Here is a 16,240-nt window from a genome sequence, read left to right as displayed (position 1 = left end):
GGAGCACATGGAAAACGATTTGTGCTTCGTCATATAGGCACCCATTCTGTGCACATATGGCTTCTGCAAAGCTAATGCGTCATATCTGCCGACAGCAAACACAGTGTCATTTTCCAGCGCGCAATAGCTCACACAACGGAGCAGAGCGCGTTGATGGCATTCCACGTAACCGCGGTGGCGTGACGCTGAATAAGGAGCGCACGGCCTCTGGTATGCGACACGCAAACACGGGGGCGTATACCACGCGCAGTCCAAGTTACGCATAAACGGTATGTAGGGGACTGCAGTTCAGACTGGAACTCATCTAACACCCTCCCCGCCCCTCCTTCTGTAGATGTCCACCCCGCTGCTGATGTTGCAGAGGCAGAGGCGGCAGCGGCGACAATCGCCCGTCTGACTGGCCTTTGTGAGCGGAAAGGTGAGCCTGGAGCATTTGTGGAGATCATTAGTCGGCCGCAGACTGGAACCGGCGCGCTGCACATGAGGACCGCTTGACCGCTGCTCGCCCACGATCGCCCTCTGCGACATCGTGGACACAGTAGGCGCCGCTTACTGTATATAGCTGCCTGCATTGGAACTGCGTTTTGAGCCCTGCCTCATTCACTGCACAGATAACTGCCGAACTCTTTGTTGCATGTCCGATAAGGATTAGGGCTAAAGCTTTGGATATAGCCTTGCTTTTTGGAAATCAAGATTCTGCGTCGAGTCTACGCAATTGTTTGACAGATATATTGAGGAAATAGGCAGGCTCATTTTTAGAGCTGAAGATGCTAGGAAGGTGAAGTGATATATATGTAATATTTACTTTACGTATAGCTTTGTAGACGAGCGTCCACCTGTGCTAATAATTGCGAGATACGGTGGCACAGACCTGGAATGTGACGCATTTTTAGACTGGATGCGCATCAGTCGAATAAAGTAACGAATTCTTGTACTCTCATCAGTCTGCAGAACAATAACTTTGCCGAAAGAAATACCTCGGAATGATATATGTTGCTCATTACAATACACGAAAACCCGCCATTATTGCAAGGGGGATATAGAAGTATCAGAGGGTAATCAACTTATGACACGCCGGCCAGTACAGATGTCGCATCTGATGCAGTAACGTGGTTTCATGCGACGTGTACGGGTCGTGGGTTCGAACCCCAAGATTTTCAGCTCACTTTCTTCTTCTTTCCACCCGCCGGGGTGGCTCGAGTGGTTGGAGGGGTCGGCTACTGAGCCGGAGGAAGAGCCGAGTTCAATTATTATGAATCCCTCTACTAAGGCGTCCTTGTATAATTTAATGGAAAGTTAAAACCACAATTTCTTTCTTCTAGCACTTTCGCCGACCAAACAACAGCAAAAATAAAAAGCCGGTTTTTGAACAGAAACCTCGCTTCGGTTGGTAATTAATTCACCTCTCAATCAATTCTAAACCTCAATAGTCACGGGACACTTCTATTATTACCATGAATACGGCGTGGTTGGACGCCCAGCTCCTGCAGGAAAAAGCAGTTTCCCGCTAGGGTCGATTAAGCAAGAGCCAACAGAGTTCATCTAAACATCATGCGGACCCAATGTGGTTATTGCATGCAGAAGCTGCTTGCTGATGCACCGGAGGGGTATACACTATACGCGAATCGTCGGCAGTCCACACATCGCGGCGTTCACAACAAGCGGCGGTATGCGACCGTCCACTTCTCGCACCGATCACCGGTCTCCGCCCGAGTCGTTAGGAGGCCGCCCAGAGCAGGCCGTTTCCCACGCCGCGCCTCGTTGACTTTAGCAGGTGACCACCACTTACCCCTCTTCAATGCGAGAAGCTTCCGCGGTACGCATTGAGTGCGCATGCTTCATTTGGAGCCGCTTACCTTGCACTGCCACACAAACCTGCAGCCCTGATGTACCGGGAGAAAAGCTGCATACTTGCAAGTTGCGACTCTATGGAATAGGAAAGAAGAGCGCCTCGTGCGTGGCTGAATGGACACAATTTCCCAGTATATTTAGCGGCGTTGAGTTCGGCAACCCCTTGGAAACAAATTCACTAAGCATGTCCGTGGCATGCCGGGCACTTGACCGGAGAGCAAGCCCTTTCTTTTGTCTCTTTTGAGGTGGTATCCCTCTTCACGAAAGTCCCATGCAAAGCTTGCAGAACCCGTTACTCGAGATGGCGACGCACTTAGCGCACGAACCAGTGTATAGACGAAGTGGCCTATATATCTTGTATACGATGAGGCGATGACAGTAATGCGCTGAAAAGGGCAAAACAACTCAGGCACGAGAAACTCCGATGTTTTATTTTTTTTTTTTTAAGTTGCGCGCGGAAACATTGGAAGTTTCTTTTTTTAAGTTGCAAGCAGAAGCATAGGTCATGAAGGCATTTGTGGAGAAGGAAGGACTGTCCATATACCTTTATTGGAGAGCATACTGGCAAGCAGTTGGAGACAATCGATAGTGTATTCCGGCATTGCTGAGAAAGCGTCTACTTGTGGGACATCTTGCAAAAGACAATACGAAAGACTTCATTCGGCACTTATAGAATACGATATCTCTAGGTAGAAAACATGTTTTGTGGAAATACAAAGAAGAGCTGTTCAGGTTCCTGAACGGTTGGACCTCTACAGTAACTTTAATATGGCGAAGCCAGCTGTGACTGGTTGATTATAAAATGTCCACATGGACGAGGATCGTTGTAAATATATTTTGTATTTTGCATATAATAGCAATAAATTTTGTTTATCATCATGGCATCATTATCATCCACACAGATTATACTGACTTCCTTTTCAGCTTAATTTCTTTCTTTTAATTACAGCCCTGGCCTTCCTGAGAAATCTGACGTCAATCCGGATACATTTTACCTGTTCCTGATTACATATATATGGTCCAGTTCACTTCCCCGTAGTGTGGGCGGACGGGAGGGCAAAGGTATAGGCGAAAAGACAGCCGCTAAATGCAAGCCCATTAAAACCTCGCGACCGCTGCATAACTCGCGGCATACTCAAGGGACACGAAGTGTAAGCAATTCAAGCTCGCTTGTCGCACGCGTAGACAAAGCCCTACCTACTAGAGAGAGAGAGAGATCGATCGATCGATCTACTTATGGGCACAACCGATCTACTTATGGGCACAACCGCGCTCATAACGGGTATACATTTGTCAAAAATGTTCAGGCCAGAGTAAGTACAAAATGTCTGTAAATGTGGAGACGAGGGTTCTCAAGCAGAATAGGTTTCAAAACAGTCATGCAGAGTTAAAAAAGAAATTGTCCCCTGAAGTCTCTTCAGGTGACGCGACATCGATACAAATGGTTATATGTGGACGGCTTCCGTGGCCTTTAACACGGGCGCTCACTCCGGTGCACAGCTCGACTTGCGATGCAGTCAACATAGAGAACCGAAAGAGCGCCACAAACCGAAGCTCGCGCTCCCCTCAGCTGTAAACTCGGGGAGACACCATGTGAGACGACTCTGCGCTTGCCGGTGCACATGGGAAACGCGAGCATTATTTCGTTGCGCTGCTTGCCCAGGCGTTGAAAGCTGGACAGCACTCGTGGTATACACGTGTATCTATGCACGGAGAAGGAAACGACATGCGCGCACACCTATATATACCGTGTTTATGCGCATTAGCCGCCACTTCTATTTCTTCCGGGTGTACACACTAGAGCAGACGAAAAAGAAATGCCGCGTCATCAGTCCTCCGCGCGTCTAGTCGAGTCCCCTAAGTTGAGACGGAATGAGACATGACTTTTTCTTTTTTACCAACACAAGCAGCGCTCCACGAACTTGTTTACATTGAGTGCAGGGCTGTAAACAAACGTAGCATCCGGGACTCTAGTCCTCCTGCGTCCGAAGCTGTGCGAGCGGTATTTTTTGCGCAACCTATGCACGAGAAGCAACGGGCGCCTTCCCTTGGGGAACAATACACAGAAAGACTAAGAGAGAGAGAAAAAAAAAAAGGAGGACTCTTGCGCCGCGGGTTTCGTGGGTCGTGGCCGCGCCAAGCGATGAGTGAGAAGGGTAAACGGCAGACTCCGGGGGTGGAGCAGTAACAAGATGGCGGCCGACTCCGGTGGGTCGGGCCTACACGGCTCGAGACGCTTTGTTGGTTTACGAATCAGCGTGGCGCTGACAAGCTAATCAGCCGCGAAGGACGTTGTTTGATCGGGAACCGGAATGCGAGTCCGAAATAGAAGCGCGCTGGCCACGTAGCACTTCCGAGGATGCGTCGTTGCGGGACGCTATGCATAAACTTTTGCTCTTTTAGTCCAGCGGGCGCGTTCGTTCGTGGAGATGCCTTGTCTCGGAGCTCCCGGAAACAATGTGGCCCTATAATTAGATCGTAAACTGACGTGCGTATCGCAACGACTATCGTCATGTGTTTGCTGCAGAGAATGCTTTGAGTGTCCCGGTGGTCAATGCCCTCCAATGTTACATATATGCTCCCCGCGCTGAAGACTGGCTTGATGAGCGATAAAACATTTTTCACGACGACGTCCTGTTTCAGGCTCGAAACTTCATGCGCAAAACAAAAAGGAGAAAAAGTTTTCGTTAAAAGGCGGGATATGTGCAGTTCGCCGTTCAGAAAGCCTACATTGGAGTTGTGCTTTACGCGCGATCTAAGCAAATCGGGCGTACTAAACTGTAGCACGAAAACTGCCCGCAGTTCAAGACGAACTTCTGTGCTTCTCAGCTTGAATTGCTTGAACAGACGTTTAATTAAAAAAATATATACTTCGTAATGCGCAGGAGCTCCCCTAGGGTTAGTCTCTGCGTGGATTAAATTTCCCGAAGAACTGTCATAGTATATCAGTGATTTGTCGGCCTAGGTGTGCAATGGTATCAGCACTATCTTGGTGCTGCATGGCAAGCCCCGGGAATCCCGCCGGCGTTAAGATTGCGGGTAAAAGTTTGATTCCATAAACCTGTCAGCTGGACTGCTATAGCAGCACCGTCTGAAATGGTGGCAGTGAAAAATGCAGAACTATCGCCCAGCCCCCCCCCCCCCCCCCCCCCCCCCCCCCCCCCCCCCTTCTCGTGCCCTATTCCAAACTTCCGCGTTTTTTCTTTGTGTGTAATAACAGTTATTAAACCATGCAACGCTGTACAAAACCTCGACATTTATGCCTGCAGACGAGGCATTGATTATACATGTATATTTTGATAAATACAGAAATGAGTATCTCTATTAAATGAAAAGGCTGGTATACGAACTAAAGATGCTATGACGTCACTGATGTACAGAGCTGACTTGTGCTTAGAAAAGACCTTATACTTTCCATCCGCCTGACAGTGTTTAAACTCAGCCGTGAGCACTCATTGCGAAACATCACAGAAGTGCGTAGACCTCACGTTCATTGTCACGCTTACCTGTTTCTTCTCCATGAGAGTGCTGCGAAACTGTATGCTTCTGTGCCAGCCGCAATTCATAAGATAGTCACTTGTTTTAAGGTGCGTTTGTGCAGCGTATTTATGAGTACAGGACATGCATAAAAAAATCAGAAGCCCAAACTCAAAATTAGTGCCTGCAGTCTGCACTATATCTAAACCGACGACAACGTGTTTGTATGAGAAACAAAAGTCATAACGAACATCCGGCAGTCCTGAGGTTTCAATTTCCCAGTGCTGAAACCCATCCCTCATACACACGGTTCCTAGACGCTAAAAAAGCAAGCGATCATGCAATCCGTATCTGCAACTTTTTTCTCTCTTTTCGTGGATGGGATGATGAAGGGAGGAGAGAAAGGGAGGCGGTTTCATCACAGCTGCATCATACCGGAACGCGTCGTTAATGCGGCGAAACCTCCGCAGGCACGACCCGCGCCCACGACCGGAGAAGAGGTTATTAGTCAAGCAGCGTGTTCTCACTAACACAGCACGTGCGTGTTGACTGGAATTCGGTAACAACGATCAGCTTCTATTCCGCGGTACCCGATTACCACGTGTGTTGCTCTTTTTTACTCGGTTCCACGCCTACAGTTTTGCGTGTCGCTCACAGCCCCATATTTCTGCTTTTCTCTCCCCGCTTTGCTCCCAATTTTTTTTTTTTTTTCGTTGTTATTTCTTCCCCGCAGTTGTACCAGCCTTGCCCGTGCGGCCGCGCAGCGGAGAGGAAGAGGCATGAGATAAATCAGCACGCGACAGCGCCCGAGTATCGTGTTACATTTGCCCGGTGACGTTCGCTCGAGCGGAGCGGGAAATTGCGACTCAAAGGACCCTATTGTCCACCATGGAGTTCCATAGCGGCAACCCCGCGGATCGCCAACAATTCCGACGCCCCTTCACTGGAGCGGAGGTGCTGCCTTTTCAACATCCCGCTATATATATTCTGAGTAAAGATTCACTCACATCCAGTTTTCCTTTTTATTAGGCCGGTTTGACCGTTCTAATTAAGTAGATATTATGAATTATCCTAGTCAAAATTCGGAAGAAGATATCAGCATGGACAGATGGAAAACAACCGATGGTCACTTAGGGTAACAAACTGGATTCCAAGGGAGAGAAGACATTACAGGGAGTGGTATAGTAAGATAGGCGGGCGGATGAGGTTAAGAAAGAAGTTCGCAGTGTCAAGTGAATGCGGGCAGCACAAGACTGGATTAATTGGTGCGATATGGCATTTACCCTGCAGTTGATGCAGTAAGGCTGCTGCTGATGATGATGAAATGGGAGGCAAGCATTAAGTGTACGAATTAAGACGGGCTAAATTATGTAGCTTCCTGCTCTGGATGTGTACACGTTCCTGATCCGACCACGTATCCAGTGGCAGTAAAGTTGGGATCCGCATCCGAAGGTCCAGAAACGGAAACCAGGCCGTGACGGTCGCATTCTGTCGATGCAGGGGAAGGCACCGTGTGCCGTGCAATGCGAAACCGCGGGTGACGACCGTAAACGCCCATATATCGCTTCGGGATGCTGAATCCGACATATATAAAGCACTAAATTTATACGCGTTTCCCTATATTTGCACGCGATATTACGTGTGCCCTATTACCACCTGCCTCGGAATTTGCGTTCACCGACGTGCCGGTGCGTCATGCTCGACTAGCAAACCCGAGAGCAATGTCAGAATGGCAATTTTAAGAGTAAAATATCGCGAAAGATTTTGTTTTTCTTTTGCAGAGTTTCAAGTAATCTTAGCGAATAAATTGGCTCACATTTAGCTAACTGACGATGTTTTTAAGCTACTTTAAGGGAAAAAAAGGCCTGAAATGGAGAATTTCCAGTCAACAGAGGAAATTTTCGTTTATGACATGAAACACCAGTGTATACAGGACGTAAGGTGGCTGTTCTTTAGTCCTCACACACCTGTCTTTGTCACGAAGAATGTGCATAACAAGCATATAGGCCTACAGGCGGTCTTCGCAAAGGCGCTCTCCACGAGGAGCTGGACAAATACGGGTATCTCGAAAAGTGCGCCCTGTACACTATCGAGGTACAACACGCGAGCGTGTACTGCGACATTTCTCGAGAAATTTGGCTCTGTATACATTACAAGAATGCACCGCGCATTGTGAAATACGTCGGCCAGCCTCTTTCGCGCTACGTTGTGCAGTCCGTGAATACACATGCAGGCTCTCCTATATGTAACGAGCCAGCGTGGTCGCGTGGGTTTCGGTGACCGTGGAGGGAGCAGGAACAAGTGCAAGCATCGGCACGGCAAAAAGTGGCGCGCGCAAAGGACACTTCCGCGACGGGTCGCACGCGGAGTCGACACGGGTCGGCAAGCGCGCTCAACGTGAGCCCCCTGTGCCACCCTCCTTGATGAGAAAGCGCCTTTTCTTCGCCGCTAATGGGCTGGCTGCGCCGTTATGCCATTACACTGACTCCCAGTGTGCATGCCGCTACAAAGGAGAAACGCTATTCGCTTTTACTGGGAACCAAGTTTAGTATATCATCCGCGACATGTCATGTATACATACCAGCGTTATATAGTTATGGTCGGGGTATATCCTCCGTTCCAGTTACAGAGCTTGCGGTCCCCAGGCCTTTGGTCTTTGCAGTTTCTCTCAGCACAACAACGAACGCGAAGATGAGGACGGGAGCGAACATACGAGCTTACATATATGTTGTTGCCTTCGTTTGTGTTACGCAGCACATGATAACAATGCAGCATTGCAAACAACCATTTAAGCTGTGCACAACATGGTGTGAACAAAACGCGGTGCCAAGAAGACACGGAACCTTTCTCAACCCACGCTTTAGGCATCGCTTATTACGTTTCTACCTCTATCAATCCAATCCGCGACAATATAGTAGACCCTTCAAGGCGCGGTTTAGTGATTGGATCTTCTTTAAACTGCGCGAAAATAGTCTTAATTGAAACAATCAGTGTGCCACATTCTCATTACCATGTATACGCTCGATCGCGTCGAACAGGTGTTTTAGTCCTCTAGTATTAAGACCTATGCGCCCTAAGTGATTTCAGCGATCTCTCTCCGAAGCCTCCAGGCTCGTGCAGCACTGGGGATCGTGTGACACACTCATGCCTCTGTTGAAGAGGCAGAAGGGCCTCTCCGGCCGCTTCTCGGTGCGGCCAAGTGGTGTTCTTCTGCCAACCAAAGAAACGTTAATCAAGGCCACAATGTGCACTACATAGCACTGAAGCAGTATGCAGCAGTTGGTATGAACACATCGCCTGGAAATGCCGCACTATGCCCACTGAGGTGTAGCCGTGAATGAGCCGAGGCCATCCGGGTTGTCTGAGGCGGGACACCGGGCTCGGCGAAATCGACTACGACAGCAAAGAACGCGACCGCAACGTGAGTCGAAGCACTGTGAATGTGTGGCTAAACGGAAGAGCCCAAAGAAGGACAATTGCGGAAACGTTCAGAACGGGGGAAGAAAAGAGTTCAGCAAAACCGGGCAAATTCTTGCCATAACCAACAAACAATTACCTTGCTATGGGCTAGACAGGAATATCAGAAATGCAGGTGTAGGAATTAATGTGCAGAATATTAAGGTATCGTTCAACAGCCTCGGAAATCAACAGCAGTGTACAATAGGTAGCGTGCACTGGAAGTGTCTATACTTAGGACAGGTATAGTGACCGCAGATCTGGACCTTAAAGGAAAATAACTAGGAGAATAAGCTTGGGAAGGCGCACATTTGGCAAGTACTTGCATATTATCGATATATCCCTCGAGGAAAGTACATAACAGTTGCATCTTACACCTGAAACGTGGAGGCTAACGAAAAGGGTTCTATTTAAGGTGAGGACGACGCAGATGGAATTCGAAAAATGGTAGGTGTAACGTTAAGAGACAGGAAGCGTGCAGAGTGGGTCAGAGAAATAACTCGTTAATGATAGTGGAAATCAAGGTCCATTTGTCAGCGCAAAACAAAGCTCCACGACAAATAGTGTCAGGCAAAGCTTTTAGAATGGTAGCCAATATGCTGCCGTGAAGACTGCATTCGGTCCGCAGTCATCTAAGCAGAGCGCCGGGCCCGACACCAACACCAATGGGCGCTTTTTTTGCACAAATACAGGTTTTCTTTATAGAAAGATTGGGGGGGGGGGGGGGGGGGGGGGAGCAGCTGGAAGTAATTGGTAGCAAACCGCTCCCCGCGCCGGGGCAAAAACGGGCGCGGTCAGCCAAGCAGTTCATTAGCGCGCGCAGAGGTCCGCTGGCCTCTAGACGCTGACGGTGATAACCGTTTTTCTCTCCTTGACATCCTGTCGTTTTTCTTTCCTAGTGCCTCGCGCTGCTAAGTCGTCGCGCTTTTTAAAGTTTCCTTTCCGCTCCTCCATTCCCCGTTTGCCACCACTGGCGACGGCACGCACCTTCGACGACATTTCGTCACGTCTGCCCACATAAAAGGTTTGCGCGCGAGCGCCTGCCACAAACGCGATCCGGAAACGAACCCGAGGCGCGCGTTGCGTTGGTTTAGCACACGCGAGGAAAAACTGCACTGTATCCCGCCCCCACTTCGCTCGGACGTTTGGTGCCGCCGGCGTTCGCTCCCCCTTGAGTTGTGTTTCCTGAGAGTGTCGCCGTTCTAAGCTCCGGCGGCGCAGAGTAGTGGCCCACGCGAGGTAAACTCGTGCTCTTCCCGCAGAAAACACGTCTGCTCGGAGCGGCAGGGGAGCGGAGGGAACGAGCGTGGGGAGGAAGCGGAGAAAGCTGCTTGGATGCGCCGAGTCTGAGCCCACAGAGCCTATCCCCCCGTGCTCGTTCGAGCGGTCTAGACACCGCCGCCAGGGCTGCCAAGGCTGTGTAGTACGTGTCAGGTCGAATCATTGCCGAGACAAGACAGGCCCGCCTGGGAGATTGAGCGAGCTCGGTCAAGGTTCGGTCGGTCTATCCGGAAACGGCACCGCACCTCGGAACGCGCAATGCTTCACGGAGGCCTGCACCGACAGAGGTGTACCGTGATCTAGCTAGGCCTCGACCGAAACTCGCGTTGGTGTTTCTTAGTCCGCCTGCTTTTAGCTGGGCAAAACTTGTAAGCGAAAGTGGTATACTATCATTGTTGTCAGTTCCACATTGTTGAACACGTTCCTCTCGGGTTCATTTTTAGCTGAGTTCCTGCAGTCAATAACGGCTCTACCCGGCTGCGGTGCCGCAGTGGTTAGGGCGCTCGACTGCAGTACCAAAGGACGTGGGGTCGAATACCGGCAGCGGCGGCAGCTTTTCGATGGAGGCGAAAAGCAATGCGCCCTGTGTGCTGTGCGGTGTCAGCGCACGTTAATGAACCCTAGATGGTCGAAATTTCTGGAGCCCTCCACTACGGTGCCTCTCATAGCCTGAGTTGCTTCGGTGCCCTCCCAGAAACTCCACATCATTGTAGGGCTTTGCGAATGCTACGCCTAATAGGTGGCCCAACGTCTGTAATGGCTTTTTGCACAATCGCGATGGCTTCTTGCACGCAAGCACGATTCGTGACAGACTCGCGCCGTTCGTTTTGACAGCCGTACAACGATGGCAAGGGCAGTCAGAGGGTTGCGCACTTCGAGTTACGCCTAGAAAGTACGCCTAGCATCAACAGCTGCAGCTGTTGATGCTAGGCGTACTTTCTACAACAATGTCAAGAAACCGTGCAGCACAGATTGGTTTCGGTATTATATGTACGTCCAGCCTAACAAAATCAGATGCCGTTGCTAGCAGGTGGCTGTACTGTAGATATACTATAGTGCAGCTTTCTGTTCTTTCCCGCCGGGGTGGCGCAGTGGTTACGGCGCTCGACCACTGTTCCCGAGGATGCGGGATCGAATCCCGGCCTCGGCGGACGCTTTTCGACTACAGTCCTCCACTACGGCGTCTCTCATAGCCTGAATTGCTTTGAGACGTTAAACCCAACAAACCAAACCAGCTTTCTCCTCTTCTCAGAGCTACCGCGTGCCTACATAGCTTACGCACAGCACCCATGGAATGACTCGCTAAAAGTTTGTTTGTTTTCTTTCTTTTTTTCACGCTAAGTGTGTTTATGTCGTACAACATGGTTTGTTCAGTCGGTGCCACATGACGGTTTCCAGCTCCGCAAGGCGGAACACCGAAGGTGACAGACGGAAAGGTTGCTTGCGAGTCGCGCGATACTCTTGCTGTCTGTAGCGTCTTTGGGCGAAATGCCTAATCCGCAACCTCGGAGGCGCTACGCACGGGGAACAGTCTAGCACCCATCGCCGAGTCGAAGGCAAAGAAAGGGTCAACGACTCAAAACAATTCGGCATGAAAAAAATGCACCCAAAAGAAAACCACTTCTACAAATCCGGAAGCCCAGCCACCTGCAAGCACTATCGCTTTCCACTGACACGTGGGTTCGTCGCGGGCACGGCTTCTCAAATGTTTTTCTTTTTTTTTTCTTTACGGAAATAATGTTTTCACCACCTCGCACTTAATAACTGTGCAGCGTTCTGGAAGCTGAAAGGGTGCCAGCCGACTGCGGGCTGAATCTCACGAAGCTGCTTTTCGCAGCCACGTCTCACGTTCGGTAACAGTTTTGTACATACTGCCTCGCCAGCGAGTTTGGCAGAGAAAAGCGTTAACTCTGAGACGGCAGTTCGAATCGGAGAGGATGTGACAAGCCTTGATCGTATACCACTGGCAACGAGGAATGGAGGGAGAAGGCACGTTTATTTGCCCAAGGGGCCCGCGGTCTCCTTTGACGGCACTGCGACGTCAACGGCCTCGCTCCAGCTGAAGCCAGTGTTTTTCCTTCGCTGTCCCCCATTGGGATATGTGCGCCCCTTGTCTTTGCGTGCCCTCTTCCGCCGCAGCTTACTCAAAAGTTATCTTTGTACTATAGACTCCTAAAGCCGTATTGTCTGCCCATTCATGCCCACATATCGTCACAGTCCTATGCTCTGTCCGCTGACAAAGGCACTTATGTGAAATGCTGAGCATTCTGTCGCAAAGAATAATTTCGTTCCCGATCATGAGAAAACAGTGAAAACAAGGTCACAATATCCATATTGGTATCCGAAGTATTTCGGTCATAATTCCGCCGTGACCGTTTTATTTTGAGTCACACTTCCAATTATGACCAGTATTGATGAATAGTTGGTCATCTCCGCAAACAATGAACAGGCATTTGCGCTCCTTTTTCAGCCAAACTCATTATTTTTTATACGTTCTTGTTATATGTTCCCCAAACGTGAGCACTACAAAGTTTTTAAAGCATATGGCGAAAACCGAGTGCTTCGCAGAGCATTTTAATAGTGTATACATACGGACGTCCAGGCTGATTGTGAAAGGCACCGGCGGTAGAAGGAGCCCTGCAGACTCGTGGCTGGTGAACCATCGGAACCGACCATCGATCTGTTGCCGCGCTTCCGATCGCTTTGCTATTCTGAAAGCCTCGAGCGCCAGAGCTCGGGCGCTAAGGCTTTGCGCACTGTGCCACTGTATACAGTATGATGGCGTAAAAGTAATAAACGCGAGTTAGATACAGTTCTCAAATGGTCTATATATGCGCGGCGAATAACGATCCCCATGTACAAATATATACACAAATTTGCGAGACAGTCCAGCGGTGTCGGAAGTTCCCGGCTGGCATGACAGGTGCACAGGAAAGTCCCGGGAGTGTGTGTGTGGTGAGGCTCGAAAAATCCAGTCGGCAAGGCATAAATCGGCAGCCGGCGTGATAAGTATGCGACATGTGAAGAGGGTTAAGAAACCCACAATCTTTGTCAGGGGAAAGCGGTGAAAGACCAAAGTGGCCGCACCAAACTCAAGTGAATGCGGTAACGTTCGCGTTCTGATGGGATGAAATCGCGAGCAGTGCATTTAGGCCAGGGGGGCAGCAGAAGGCTCTCTCGCAGATGGCTGGAAGAATGCAAAGAAACAGTCGCATGCATATATGCACTACCGAACCATGGGCAGCGATATTCAGAGTTTGCATTAGACTGGAGAGGTGGGGCGACATGCGAAGACGTATGCACCAGTTCACCCAAGGCAGGTGAAAACTGATCCATTAGACATTTAAACATCGTTATAGCGCAACACACGAGAGAGACAAAGAACGAGGGTACGCACACGTTTGTCCTTTCACGTGTGTTGTCTTACAAAGACGTTTAAATTACAGAACTAGCAAGCTCATGTTCAAGCCGAAGTTTCTACCTTATCGATCTATTAATTAGTACAGCGTATGCAACCTCATTGGCAGAACGCATTGGCAGCTCAGCAGGAACGGGTGAAGGAATATGGAGTTTAGTGGAAGAGGGTACACCGATGCGTGCTTTTGAGTCCGTATGAACAGTGCCGGCACCGCCAAGCGATCCATGGTATTGAGGACGGAAGGGGCAGATTGGCGCTGAAGGCCGAGTGCGGGAAGAGTGCTTGAAGACAAGTTAGAGCGGGTGGAATGGTAGAAGAAGGCATGGTCAGATGGAAAGGTTGCTGAGGGCAGGAGCATGTAGGAGTGGCTACTGCCTAACCTGCAGGCACAGGGGAGGATGAGCAGAGTATGCGCCGAAGCAGCCGTGGGGGATGGGGCGCAGCTACGGGTGGTGAAACAAAGATGACGAATGATTCGGCACCGAATCTGGAGCGCAAGGAGACCCCGGGAGCTCCATACACGTAGCAAGACCAGTATTGAAGTCAGCACAGATTCTATGGCCTGGTGGCGGCAACCATGGGTCTGGTCAGGAGACGGAGTGGCAGCTCGCGGCTGGCTGTAAAAAAAGTCACCAGATTGACGTATAAGTGGGAGTCCAGCAGAGCCAGCCACAAGACGGGGTCCTTAACGATGACACATCGGGCAGCCCAAGAAGGAAAGGGCGCTGGTAGGACGAGAAAAGCTCATTGGGAGCGTTGCGCGGGTCGGACATGGCGGCAAGAAATTTGGCACATGTCAGGAACCGGTAGAGGGTGGTAGAAATACAGGCAACGGCAGGCGGACGGCGGCGCAGGACCAAAGCGGTGATTCAAGGATTAAGAGCTTGGACGAGCAGCGCCGGTGGTTGCGCGCGGTTGCGAAGTTACCAACTTAGCGGACTCCCAAGCTGATTGTGGAAGGCGGCTTGTGGTTGAGATCGCGGCTGTTTCTTGAAGGAGCCCCGAACACATGGGCTAGCGAAACCGGCCATTGAGCCGTTACCGTGTCCGAGCGCTGGGCTGTTGTTGCTGTTGTTGTTGTGCCCTTAGGTAATGGCACATAACCTCGAGGGGGATTGACCACGCATGAATCCAGCAGAAATGGGTATTATGTTGTTTGATATGATGCTAAAATATATGCGCATGCATATAAATATGCAATACGATAGAAAAAAAAAAAAGGCTGTTCTGAAAGCCCCGAGCGCCCGACCTTGGGGGCCAAACTTCAACCACCGTCGTAGGTGCCGATGGCAGCGCGATCCTGCAGGTATACACGCACTATATGGTCACAACATCGTTTCTTTGGACTGTTGCAAAAGGTTGCTGAAAGGTATAGTGCTGATATACTTACCATGTACCTGCACGAGTGTTCCCAACAGTTTGTGCGAGGAACATATGGCAACTCAACGTACACGCCCTCATTAGTCATGCATATTTCCTGCGGATCGCTCTGATTTGAGCTCCGAATTAAATGACGGTTGGGCAATTTGATTCGCACAACGAATGATAAGTTCTAGCCCATTACGCGAATCATTCTTAGTCTGCGCTTAAGCTTACCAGCTTATCAGAAACTGGTTATAAGTGGTGCAAGTAGCATTTGCTGCTCTTGAACAATGAATTAAGAGACCACGGGTGGAAGATATTTCGACATTATTCCGCTATTTCATTCTGATTTTCACGTCGCCATTCCCGCGCGAAAAAAAAAAAAAAAAATGTAGCAGGCATATTTGACCTTGTCGCTGCACGTGATTTCGGATAGCATATCTGCTGCAGGGTTTCATAAGTTGCGCCTTCGAGCGTATAGGGGGTATTCACGTGACGTCACAGCTGACGTCAGTATGCAGTCGATGCCATATTTGTGTCCTATTCGGACTAGTACTAGTACGGGGCGGCGGTTAGCTTAGCTGTTCGTGCGCGTCCGTTTGCTCTGCCACTCTGCCTCATGCCAGCACCGTTGTTATGAAAACTCAATCGGTATTATGAGTGACAGTTTGATTTATCAGCAAAGTGTGCGCGATGCGGACAGAGACCTGTACGAAATAAAACTTAGGTACCTACCCGTGTGCAGTCGATATGCGCAACTGCACGGTAAGCGGCCTGTGCCCATGCATACATAAGTGCGACATTCATGAATTCCTTGTCCTACGGACGAGCTTCGTCACGAGAAACCAATCGCAAGCCTACTGACCACTCGAAGAATGCAACTACGTTACAAGCAACTGGGTTAAGAGCCGCGGTTGAAGCAGACGAACTCGCTCTTTGTATAATTACGTGCGTGCCGTCCAACGTTTATACCAACAAACCGCTGAGGTTTTGTAGCTGATATTCTGCATAGAAATGGCATTTGGTAGTCAGTATCTTTTATACAAAGCTTGTTTGGTGTACTTGCCTCAATCGATCAGAAGAAGTCGGATGTTTGCATCGTCTGTGGCGGTAAGGAAGCAAAAAAAACCGCTGCCACAGGCCACAGCGATGACACCGGTGGCGCCACCTCGTTGCCTAGCGGGCTCGAAATAACTTTTTGCAACAAAACTCTTATACAGCGCAGTTTTGGCCAAGCTAAACTTAATTTGTTATTAGAGATAAATAAGTTTATAAAGTTCTTCAAACCTTCTGCAAAACAACTCTGCCCGCCTACGTTCCTTCGCCGAATCTGCATGCGGTCTGCTTTGATTAGCAGACGACACAGACGATGCGAACATCCGACTTCTTCTGATC

The 16,240-nt window shown here is 49.7% G+C and overlaps 1 long non-coding RNA gene across 1 annotated transcript; it reads left to right on the top strand.

Annotated features, from left to right (window-relative positions):
- Positions 1-183: 183 nt before the first annotated feature.
- LOC146191767 (uncharacterized) lies at positions 184-6,328 on the top strand. Its single transcript, XR_014706366.1, has 3 exons — positions 184-269; positions 335-418; positions 6,062-6,328. It is a non-coding gene; the product is annotated as an uncharacterized LOC146191767 (long non-coding RNA).
- The last annotated feature ends 9,912 nt before the right edge of the window (positions 6,329-16,240 follow it).

This window comes from Amblyomma maculatum, chromosome 4 (genome assembly GCF_055883805.1).
Source record: "Amblyomma maculatum isolate TAMU_Amacu chromosome 4, ASM5588380v1, whole genome shotgun sequence".
Lineage (NCBI taxonomy): Eukaryota > Metazoa > Arthropoda > Arachnida > Ixodida > Ixodidae > Amblyomma > Amblyomma maculatum.
The sequence above is the reverse complement of the archived record's forward strand: the minus strand, read 5'-3'. Positions and strand labels throughout refer to the sequence as shown.